We start from the raw sequence: 14,144 nt of genomic DNA on the forward strand, positions 1-14,144 counted from the left end.
TTTTTCCACTTTCAACCATTAATATCGATAAGTCACATGAGGATGGAGCTACCTTAAGTTTAATCTATATAAGAATTTTAATTTTTTTTTTAAAGAAGAGTAATTACTTGTTTTTAGAGAGAGATCTAATCTAACATGCGGCATGTTTGACTTTAACATATGTTCTTTTCCTTTAGATCTTTCAGCTGCAATTGAGGATGATTTTTATAATCACAGAACTATTTCTGATTTTTTTTTAAGTATCTGGGTTACTGTTGGGAGTATTTTTCATTATTTTTAACTCGGAGATTTTTTTGTACGGAAAATGATGAGTAAGAGTTGCTCGGTGTGATGCGATTTCAGAACTCAAGCAGCGCAGATTGGAATTACAAGTCGACTTTTCATGGGAACTATCACGGGAGATTTCCACCATCTAATATTACTACACAGAGGGCAGTTAACGTGTAACTCTCGCTTTCTCAAATTCATGATGCGTGGTGAGAGATTAAAAATATTTCTGGGGTTGTGAACTTTTGAAATAAAAATATCTGCTTCAAACATAAGTTCACAATAGTAAATCTGGTCTTCATTAAATAAGATTAAAAATCATCCTGGTCTCTCCTTGGCGCTGAAATGCTCTAGATTTCAAAGACATTGCGGATGCATAAAAACACATCTTGTCTTTATAATACACCATCCTAATTTCACTTTTCACATGCCTTTACATCTTCGTCAGGCTTCCTTGAAAATCAAAAGAGCAATCCACACTTTTTAACCAGGGTCATGAATGATATAACCTTGGTCTTAGAGAAAATAACCCCACATCTTTGCTATAACCGACACTGTAAACACACACACACACACACACACACACACACACACACACGATTATGTGAAAATAAAAAAAAATACATCAATTAGCTGAAGGATAAACAAAATACATGATTACTGTCTTCAAATAAAACTGTTATTTGGGCTCAGTTCTGAAACATATTCTTATCCTCGCCCAAATATCACTTACATTTCACGACAACAACAATATGACACCACACCGTACTGTACACCCAGAAACAGCCCAAATATCACTTACATTTCACGACAACAGCAACATGACACCACACCGTACTGTATACCCAGAAACGGCCCAAATATCACTTACATTTCACGACAACAATATGACACCACACCGGCCGTACTGTACACCCAGAAACAGCGTTCTTCCGAATCCTTAAAATGTGAAAGGCCAAGTATATGAAATTAGCATTGGGTGCAAATCAAAACATATATATAACATCACTGGTGCTTTTCTTTTCTTTAATCATTTGTGAGGAATATTGGTCAACATTAGTTAGGACGTGGAAGTGAAAGGACGGACATGAATCTTATCGAGGACAAGGTCAACGGTTCAAAGTCTGACAATAACACTAAAACCAATACATGTATATAGTTTTCATCAAGACCACCCCATCCTTGAAACTAAATATGAATGTTGATTCAAATCGATTATTAGGTATAAGTACTAATATCACTGTATTTTTTCTGCTGTTTCTTCTCAAATGAAAATGTACATTTCAATTTTGTCCGACATCGATATTTTGATCTCGACTAATGAATTATTGATACTTAATTACTAAGGAAAGTGAAACTTGATCTTTTAGTCATTTTGTAAAGGTACACGCTAAACACCTGCTTAACATCTAAAAGAACTCCAGAAAGCATTGCGCAATTATAAGTATTCAAAGTCTAAGATCAATAACTTTGGTGAAATATGGTAATCAACATGAAACAGCAAACGAAATATTCTTTAAAAGTCCTAAAACTGACCTTTGGTCAACCATAGAAGCAAATTATTATAAAAGGGTTATCTCTGGTCGCCATTGATGTAATGGCCATAGAAGAGTCACTTCTGGTCACCCATTGATTTAATAGTCATATACATCTATATAAGGGTAACTGTTGGTCATCTCACCTATAAAAGCAATGGTTTCAAGAGGATTACCTTTGGTCACCCATAGCAGCAAAGGTTACAAAATGTTTACCTCTGGTCACCATTTCATGTTATATACATCTTCGTTCATGTCTGCTTTGTACTTTCACTTTTATGTGAGACTATTTTTATGGTGTAGTAAACTGTGTAGAAGATAGTTAATAAAAATAGGGTGACCCAGGTTCATACTACAATGGGGTGACCCATTCTCTACCCAAAGTTCTGAGAACGTGGGGTGACTCAGGGTCCTACTTGAGGGTACCAATTATCTTTCTAGGTTTTTTTCTGAATAAAAAGCAATGCTTATTTAGATGCTGATTGGCTAGTTCAAACAGGTGATACCTGTGTCCATAGAAACTACTTTGAATCGAGGTCTAGAGAGATGAAGCATACATTTTCCACTGAAACAAAAATAGATTGAGTGTGTAAAAAAAAATTTCGTCCGTAAAGATCTGTTGAAAGTCTTCCTTGCGTGACTATCGGGCAATTTGTAACTTGGAGTTGAATGTGACATCTGGAATGACTCTGATTTTAAAATATACAATATTTTCATATTATCATGATAAAGTACACATCGTTTATTTGAGTTCATACAAGAAACTCACAATCATTATCAGACATTGCAAACATATCTTTTTCAATAATGGTGTAACCACATCATATAATTATTCCAAGACTTCATATAGTAAATCTACCACATTACATACTAAAAGTACCACTTCATATAGTAAATCTACCACATCACATACTAAAAGTACCACTTCATATAGTAGATCTACCACATCACATACTAAAAGTACCACTACATATAGTAAATCTACCACATCACATACTAAAAGTACCACTTCATATAGTAAATCTACCACATCACATACTAAAAGTACCACTTCATATAGTAAATCTACCACATCACATACTAAAAGTACCACATCATATAGTAAATCTACCACATCACATACTAAAAGTACCACTTCATATAGTAAATCTACCACATCACATACTAAAAGTACCACTTCATATAGTAAATCTACCACATCACATACTAAAAGTACCACTTCATATAGTAGATCTACCACATCACATACTAAAAGTACCACTTCATATAGTAAATCTACCACATCACATACTAAAAGTACCACTTCATATAATAAATCTACCACATCATAAAGTAACGATACCACATCATATACAATATAGAAAGCATACCCCACCACATAGTAAAGACACCACGTCATATACTAAAGGTATCACATCATATACTAAAGGTATCACGTCATATAGTAAAGATACCACGTCATATAGTAAATCTACCACATCACATACTAAAAGTACCACTTCATATAGTAAATCTACCACATCACATACTAAAAGTACCACTTCATATAGTAGATCTACCACATCACATACTAAAAGTACCACTACATATAGTAAATCTACCACATCACATACTAAAAGTACCACTTCATATAGTAAATCTACCACATCACATACTAAAAGTACCACTTCATATAGTAGATCTACCACATCACATACTAAAAGTACCACTTCATATAGTAAATCTACCACATCACATACTAAAAGTACCACTTCATATAGTAAATCTACCACATCACATACTAAAAGTACCACTTCATATAGTAAATCTACCACATCACATACTAAAAGTACCACTACATATAATAAATCTACCACATCACATACTAAAAGTACCACTTCATATAGTAAATCTACCACATCACATACTAAAAGTACCACTTCATATAGTAGATCTACCACATCACATACTAAAAGTACCACTTCATATAGTAAATCTACCACATCACATACTAAAAGTACCACTTCATATAGTAAATCTACCACATCATATACTAAAAGTACCACTACATATAGTAAATCTACCACATCACATACTAAAAGTACCACTTCATATAGTAGATCTACCACATCACATACTAAAAGTACCACTTCATATAGTAAATCTACCACATCACATACTAAAAGTACCACTACATATAGTAAATCTACCACATCACATACTAAAAGTACCACTTCATATAGTAAATCTACCACATCACATACTAAAAGTACCACTACATATAGTAAATCTACCACATCACATACTAAAAGTACCACTTCATATAGTAAATCTACCACATCACATACTAAAAGTACCACATCATATAGTAAATCTACCACATCACATACTAAAAGTACCACTACATATAGTAAATCTACCACATCACATACTAAAAGTACCACTTCATATAGTAAATCTACCACATCACATACTAAAAGTACCACATCATATAGTAAATCTACCACATCACATACTAAAAGTACCACTTCATATAGTAAATCTACCACATCACATACTAAAAGTACCACTACATATAGTAAATCTACCACATCACATACTAAAAGTACCACTTCATATAGTAAATCTACCACATCACATACTAAAAGTACCACTACATATAGTAAATCTACCACATCACATACTAAAAGTACCACTTCATATAGTAGATCTACCACATCACATACTAAAAGTACCACTTCATATAGTAAATCTACCACATCACATACTAAAAGTACCACTACATATAGTAAATCTACCACATCACATACTAAAAGTACCACTTCATATAGTAGATCTACCACATCACATACTAAAAGTACCACTTCATATAGTAAATCTACCACATCACATACTAAAAGTACCACTTCATATAGTAAATCTACCACATCACATACTAAAAGTACCACTTCATATAATAAATCTACCACATCACATACTAAAAGTACCACTACATATAGTAAATTTACAACATCATATAATAAATCTACAACATCATATACTAAAGATACCACATCATATAGTAGAAATGTAGAAACCCTAAACACACACACACACACACACACATACCGATATATATATGTAATATTATTTTAATTTACTTCCCATATAGCACACTTGTTGTACAGTACATTTCCAATCAGTATTGTGATGAGAATTCAATATCTATGTCAACGTAGAAACCCTTAACATGTGTAAATGGTACACATGTGTAAATTGTATCATGTAGTTATAATGTTTAATTGTTAATTTGTATATGCCCCCTGAGGGCCCTTGATTGGTGAATAAATAAATAAATTTTAAAGTATATAGTAAAGGTACTGATAGGACTCCAACTTTTTTTTATTTTCAACACTGATAGGAGAGCAATTTTTTTTATTGCAAATGTATTAATGGGGGGGGGGGATATATACAAAAACTATTTCAAACTTTTAATTCAAATCCTAGAACTTATCTATTTTACAAACAATATTTTCAATTATGAATTATGAATTGTTGATAGCATAAATTATTCTACTGAATTTCTGAGCGCTATAATTGAATTATTGCTTTTCAAATGAATTGATGATGTCAATAATTAAATTATCGCTCCCTTCAACTGAATTGTAGCATGCATCAATTCAGTTAATGCTCGCCATAATTGAATTATTGTTCTTTTAGAGAGAGCAACTATGTATAATTGAAAATATTTTCAATTCAACATATCCACAATTGAATTAATGATCTATTTGACTGAATTGTTGATATATTTAAAAGAATTGATGCGCGCATAAATTCCTTGTATAAAAGCGTTGTAAATAATCAAAGGAAAATGAAGACAGTCTCACAACTCCCACAAAGAATACAAAATAGAGAGTTGGGCAAACACGGTCCCCTGAATATACCAGAGGTGGGATCAGATGCCTAGGAGGAGTAAGCATCCACTGTCGACCGTCCACACCTGCCGTGAGCCCTATATCTTGATCAGCTAAATGGAGTAATCTATATACTTAAAATCAGTGTATCAAGAACGGCCTAACAATCGGTATGGAACACGTCAGACAGCATTTGACCCAATGATAGGTTAGCAAACTAGATCATTATAATAACGACCATGCAATATGCGAAATGCTGACTTTAACCGAGACTGCTGAAACCCCTGTAACATCAACTAGTTTGTCAGTAGCCTGCCTCGATTGAAAAGTTATCTTCAATTCCATAAAGAGATCATCAAACCATTTACAACCACAGGTGCTTGGGTTCAGGACCCCCCCCCCCCCCCCCCCCCTCCGAATAAGCTACAACGAGCTCCAAATGCAATTTTGTGAGCAACAATTCCACCACATTGATGCGCGTATCAAATGAATTCATGAGAGCAATACAATGTAAATGATTCCAAGCTGACCTTTCTGCACTTGAGACTTTTATGAAGAGTTACTTTGTAAAAATAAGAAAAATGTAATTTTCTAAAAAAAAAAAATTGCGGTAATTGATTAATTTTATTTCATATTTTCATAAAGAGACAGTATATGTAACTTGTTATCAAGAGATTTGTATAAAAATAAAATTTCTTTTAAACATATCTTAATAAAACATGTTATTCCCATAGACTTCAATGTAAAATTCTAGGTGAAACAAATCAAGCAAATGATAAAAATGTTTCAAAAACCCTACGGTGAATATCTTTATTTGATGAACCCTTCAAAATGATACCATGATTACAAAAATCCCACCATGCATTTACTATATATGAAATATGGTCGTTACACATTGAATAGACATACAGCAAATTTCATATTGAATTCTTACAAATAGGACAGTAAAAATAACGGGAAAATCTATCATCTGTTAAATGTTGTGAATTTCTGTAAATAAAACACGTCACTATAACAGACTACTTATACGTTATCATTGGAGAACGCGAGACGTGTTACTTGTCGAGGATATCCACACGGGTAAATTGGAAATACTGATGTGAATTGAAGCGTACCAAAATCGTCCCCTTATATACCTTACAAACCCCGATATATATATATATATATATATATATATATATATATATATATATATATAATCTACCTCGATTAATTAATGCAAGCATCAAAGGAATGCCGCGGTCATTATTCTACGATACATCTTCATACGTATTAACTGATTATGAGAAAATTGACACACTTCTCGCTTGCACTTCGAGTTTGGCTAATGTAAGAATTTAGTCGATGGATGATAATTCAATTTCATATTCATGAAAATCAATCAATATATGTAGTAAAACAAATTCATAAATGACTGAAGAACATTGGTCAATCAGTATAAACCAATCATCTGCATTCGAGAGCGATGCACATGTAAACATGGCGATGCACAGACTAGTTTTTCTTGAACTTTATTATATACCCATCAATGTATCGTTCGTTGATACTGTGGATTTCACAGCGTGTGATCCGGTTTTCCGGATCACCACACTGTGGTTTTCTGATTCCGTATCAGTATCCTCTGAAACTGATGCCGTCACAATGCATCAACGCAACGTTATTTGTGGAAAATATTGACCGCGTCACAAAACAAAACTACGTACACAAAACATAATTTCATGGTATGTCTGTGTTTTTGATAATTTGGATTGCATTTATCATCTTATAAATGTGGATTTAAAATGCAGAAGGGGTATATAATAAATTTATCATTACTACAGTAACTTGATCCGAAGAGTTGGATCACGTCTCGTTGACAGGCGCGGATCATCAGATCAAACTCGACGCTTCGCGTCTCGTGTGATCTGATGATCCGCGCCTGTCAACTCGACGTGATCCGACTCTTCGGATCAAGTTACTGTAGTAATAATATATATTTATTATATACCCATCAATCTATCGTTCTTTGATACTGTGGATTTCACAGCATGCGATCCGGTTTTCCGGATCACCACACTGTGGTTTTCTGATTCCGTATCAGTATCCTCTGAAACTGATGCCGTCACAATGACGTCACAATGCATCAACGCAACGTTATTTGTGGAAAATGTTGACCTCGTCACAAACGAACCTGCGTATACAAAACATAATTTCATGGTATGTCTGTGTTTTTGATAATTTGGATTACATTTAGTATCATGTAAATGTGGATTTAAAATGCACAAGGGGGTATATAATAAATTTATCATTACTACAGTAACTTGATCCGAAGAGTTGGATCACGTCTCGTTGACAGGCGCGGATCATCAGATCAAACTCGACGCTTCGCGTCTCGTGTGATCTGATGATCCGCGCTTGTCAACTCGACGTGATCCGACTCTTCGGATCAAGTTACTGTAGTAATAATATATATATATATATTCAAAGCAATTGATGTAATCCGTAAATACCAACTAAATACTCGAAATATTTTATCGAAATAGATTTAGAATACCCCTATCACCTCACCTTTTTCGTCAGCAAGAACAATGTAGGCCGTTTCGGAAACTGTCATGACGTTACAGTGACCTGATTTGTAGCTATATAGGAAAGCGATCAGCTGTACATATATTTCTTAGCCGTAGTAGAATAGAAATAAAGTTCTTGTTTTCGTGCATGTTGCAGGATAACCCCTTTGCTCTCGAAATGTTGTTTGAAATATAAAAGTCTCGGTTTTTATATTTTAAAACAACATTTCGAGACCTCAGAGGTTACCCTGCAACATACATGAAAACGCGATCATTATTTCTTAAATAGATCTAGAATGTTCATCATAGGGGACAAGCAGAGAAATATAGCGGACACCGAGAATTCTAAGAACTCATGTCAGCTTGAAGTTCATTCCGTCAAGTCGCTCGTCTTTTCACCTCGAAATAACAAGACGCCAAACGAAAAGACGACAAATGCGGGTTTTTCTTTGTCCTTTTTTTCGTATCTATTTTTTGTCCTTTTTTTCGAATCTATTTTTGTCCCTTTTTTTCGTATCTATTTTTGTCCTTTTTTACGGGACGAAAATTCGTTATCGTTTCGTCGTCTTTTCGCCTCAAAATAACGAAAAGATGACAGAATGTAAAATCGCATACATCAGCCACCATACACCATGTGCATTCTTTGCGCATCTGGTGCATCAAAATTGGTACCGTATACGTTTTACATCAAAATCAAGAGCTTATCCTGAATTTTGAAACTTTAAAATTGTCAGTCATAACTTTTGAATGGCTAGTGATATGGCTCACATATTTCGTATGACAAGACCTTTCTTTTGGTACTAATAATTTTCATTTCAGAATTTTGAAATACACAAGGGTATGAACTGCAATACGTCATACTTCATGAAGCTTGTTAGCGTTTCGTGAAAAGTTGCCGAAGTCAAGTGTTGCAGCTCATTCACTCATGTATTTTTAAATTTATTTCTTAAATAGCGTGGTCGAGTTCAGCAGGGGTTTTAAATTTTTCTCAAATTGCTTTGTACTAAAACAGCAATTTTGATCATAATAAATTAAATTTGAAAGTTTTCAATTTCAAAATATTGTTGTACATATCCTCCACATAAAATTTCTCAGGTGTAGCATACTTCCTTAAATCAAGTTTTGAAATGTACACGAGTATACTATGTGTACCACAGGAATCTATCTCACTTGATCGTTTGTTACAAAATATTTAACCAGCTTCTAGGTTATCTGCCTTTCCACCATACACGTGAATGCGAACAAGAGGCCCATGGGCCACATTGCTCACCTTGGCCCATATTTAAAGATTTCCCCTACATATTAACATGTAAAACTTTGATCTCCCAACCTACCCGGGCGGGGGCGGGGGTGGGGGGAGGGGACTTGAACCTACACTGTCAGGAAGCTTTAATGTGAATGAACATGGCCCAATGGTTATTGAGAAGATTTTCTCTATACATTTGTATGCAAAACTTTTTATCCCCTATTGTGGCCCCACCCTACCCCAGGGGCCGTGACGTTAACAATCTTGAACCTGTACTATATCAGGAATCTTTTATGTAAATGTAAACTTCTCTGGCCCAATAATTCTTAAAGCAATACAAGCTGTAACTGACGGTAAATAAATTGAAAAATAAAAGAACAAATATGTAACATATTTGTGATTAAATACATACAACTTAATAGAGTCAGAGTGAATCTGAAGCAATAAACCCGTCAAATCAGCAGAAATCGTCGATTCGTGAATCATTGTCATCCTGTCAGTAATTCCTGCTCGTAATCTCCGATGTGCATTGACTTCGGAGGTCACCAGCTCGGAAAAAAAGCGAAAGAGAGGCTCTGAGCACGTGTCAGATTTGTAAACAATTTAACATGCCAATTCCATAGAAAATTCAATATCAAAATTTCATTTGAGTTGCACATTCGCGTATTTATTACTTTTTTACGCTTGTAGTACATTATACGTACTTCTTGTCAATCCTGAAACGATGTATATCTTCAACAAACGAGACGTGTAGTTACTCTCGTCAGTTTCCATCTTTGTATATGACCTCGGTCTCAGCAACCCGATTATGTTCGGCAATCATCGTTCCCATGTCCATGTATACGACGCAATGGCGGTTTATACGAAACGCTCATTGTAGGTATGCTCTCAAACAATATTCCCTTGTTTTACGTATGCAATTGATCGATTAGCAGACGTGATGGTACCTTTTGAATTTTCCCTTAAAGAGACTGGTTCACGATTTTTGATAAAAATATTTTTTATTTTTGATGTTAAACATTAGAAATATAACTCATTTAATGTTGACAGTCAAACTTTTGACCTTCTGAATGCAAGCAATATTTTAGCCTTAAATATGTGTTATGTAAACAAAGACTCGAGTCTTATTATGTAAACAAACAAACAAGTGAAATATCAATTTTGTAATATAATGCATCTTAATTTTGCATAGTCACAAATTTTAACTTTTAGACGACACATTTTACTCCCAAAACGCTTGAAATGTGAAAGATATAATAAACTTAGATCGATATCTATTTCTTTTGAAAATGTCGTAAACAATAGCATACCGCAATCTTTGTTTACAAAACAAAGAATAAACTCTCTAACATGAGCTTCTATGATGATGTTAACCTTAATTTTCATATGAAATCTTTCAAACACATTATACAGTAGATTTTGATCATTAAAAGTGAAAAACAAAATTTTGGGTAAAATCGTGAATCAGTCCCTTTAATGACTAATGGCATATTGTCCTCGATGTACAAAAGTAATCAGTTACCAGATATTCTCTTAACTACACCGTCTAGACAAAAATTTACAACTTTTCCCCCTAGTAACTATGGAGTGCCAAATTAACATAAACTCAAATAATTGAAGATATCTTCAATTATTTGAAGATATCACCAATTCAATTATTGCTCTCTTTAATTTAATTAATGCGCGCATTCAATCAATTATTGCTCTCATCAAATGAATTAATGCGCGCTTCGATTGAATTAGTGAGAGCAATAATTGATTTAATGCACGCATTAATTCAATTATTGCTCTCTTCCAATTCAATTGATGAGAGCATCAATTGAATTAATGAGAGCAATAATAAATTTGATGCTCGCATTAATTAAATTACTGTTCTCTTCAATTCAATTGATGAGAGCATCGATTTCGTAGAAATAATGCTCGGTATAAATAATTTGATGATCTCTTTAATTCAATTGAAGATATCTTTAATAATTTACAATGCTTTTGTATAAGGAATTAATGCGCGCATCAATTCTTTTAAAGAGAGCAACAATTCAATTAAAGAGATCATTAATTCAATTGTGGATATGTTGAATTGAAGATATCTTTAATTATATAGAACTTTGCTCTCTTTAAAAGAATTATTGCTCTCTTCAAATGAATTAAAGATATTATTAATTCAATTGAAGAGAGCAATAATTGAATTAATGAGCGCATTAAATCAATTATTGCTCTCATCAAATGAATTAATGCGTGCATCAATTTAATTATTGCTTTCATCAATTCATTTAAGGTTAATCGATCCTTTTGTGGTGTCATATGTATTTGCAAAAATCTTTTATCAATTTAAAATTTGTGCATGATAGAAATATATCTTTCGGAGGAATTTTAATCACTGCATAAAATAAAAATTTTGGTAAACTATTGATTTTGAAAAAAATTTATATTTTCCATAGATAATCAATTCTTTCTAATTAAAAAAATGTTGTCAAGGGCAATAACTCCTATGCTGGTATTTCTTCTACTGTCTGTCAATTATACATGATTTCCCTATTATCCACCATTAATTGATACATATTTATGAATTAACATTTTTTTTAAACTGTTGACATTTAAAATTTGTCATTTCAACAAGTTTTTATCTATTTTAATTATTAATGTGTGATTTTCTGATGTTAACATATACTTTCGATTTTTTATGTCTGACGTCTTTCAAAATGTGGCAACATACACATTTTCTTTGGTTATTGATTAAATTTAACTATATTGAATGGAAATTAATACAGATTTTGCACTTTTAACCATTAATATTGATAAGTCACATGAGGATCGACCCACCTTAATGCGCGCATTATATCAATTATTGCTCTCTTCAATTGAATTGTAGCGCGCATCAATTCAATTGTTGATATCATTAATTCATTTGAAGAGATCATTAATTTAATTAAAGCGTGCATCAATTCAGCTGAAGAATTAATGCTATCATCAATTCAATTAATGCGCGCAATAATTCAGAATTGAAGATATCATTAACTATTTGAAGAGATCTTTAATTCAATTGTTGCGCGCATCAAATGAATTGACGATATCTTCAAATAATTGAAGATATCTTCAATTATTTGAGTTTATGTTAATTTGGCGCTCCATAAGTAACTCAAGAATTATGACACATTCCAAGGAGGCATGAAATTAACCACCACATTGTGGAACAAGAGGCCCATGGGCCACATCGCTCACCTGAGTCCATATCAGAAGACTTTCCATATATATATTTGCATGCAAAACCGTAGTCCCTATTATGGCCCCAAACCTACCCCTGGAGGCCATGGTTTTTGTAAACTTGAATATACACTATGTCAGAAAGCTTTCATGTAAATGTGAACTTCTTTGGCCCAATGGTTCTTGAGAAGATTTTCCCTATATATTTGTATGTAAAACTTTGATCATGATTTTAACAAACCTGAATCTGCACTATATCAGAAAGCTTTCATATAAATCTCAGCTTTTCTGGCTCAGTGGTTCTTGGGAAAATTTTTCCTATATATTTGTATGTAAAACTTTGACTCCCTATTGTGACCCCATCCGACCCCCGGGGGCCATGATTTTAACAATTAATAATCTGCACTATATCAGGAAGTGTTCATATAAATCTCAGCTTTTCTGGTTCAGAGGTTCTTGAGAAGATTTTCCTATATTATTGTATGCAAGACTTTGATCCCCTATTGTGGCCCAATCCTACCCCAGGGGGCCATGACTTTAACAAACCTCAATCTACACATCAGAAAGCTTTCTTAAAAATCTCAGCTTTTCTGGCTCAGTGGTTCTTGAAAAGAAGATTTTTCCTATATATTTGTATGCAAAACTTTGATCCCCTATCCTCCAATCCCCGGGCCATGATTTTAACAATTTAGAATCTGCACTATAACAAGCTTTCATACAAATCTCAGCTTTTATGGCTCAGTGGTTCTTGAGAAGATTTTTTAATGACCCTACTCTATTTTTGATTATCTCCCCTTGGAAGGTGGCCTGACTACTTTTAATCTCTACCCAGAGTTATCGTTCCCGCTACGCTCCACTAATACCTGTCAACGTCTAAAAATCATATCAAAACGTACTTAAACTTAGCATATCAAACTGTTATGATCATATCTAAGCAAATCAAACACTTGTCTAATTTTATAAACACAGAAGCTGGTAAATATGAGACACCTGAGCGAATTAAAAGGTTTTATATTTATAGGTTATAGACTTTGTATGGGAAAATATGACGACCGAGTTTTTTGGCGTGTAGACAGACCGAGCTTGCGACAAAAAACGAGGTCGTCATAATTCCCATACAAAGTCTATAACCTTTTTATTATAGACTTTCAATTTCATTTAGAAACTAACAATAATTTTATTTTTAACAATAACTTTATCGGTTTAACTGAGTAAAAGATGAAAAACACGAAAAATTTGAAAATTAACGGCGTAGAAATTTGCTTGTGACGTAATGTTTGTGGGTCGGAATGTTTCCGGGCATACATCGTCTGATATTAGTCTAGGTCACCTACACGTTTGTCAATGCAGTGTTCTATGAGTGGGAAGTCAAACGGCTTGTGTGACCTAGGCTACGTGTGATATATGCCCGCAAACTTTTATAGAAAAAAGAAGAGATGAAATTGAAAGTATATAATAAAAATATTCATTCATCCAA

The sequence above is a fragment of the Ostrea edulis genome, chromosome 6, assembly GCF_947568905.1.
Source record: "Ostrea edulis chromosome 6, xbOstEdul1.1, whole genome shotgun sequence".
Taxonomy (NCBI): Eukaryota; Metazoa; Mollusca; class Bivalvia; order Ostreida; family Ostreidae; genus Ostrea; species Ostrea edulis.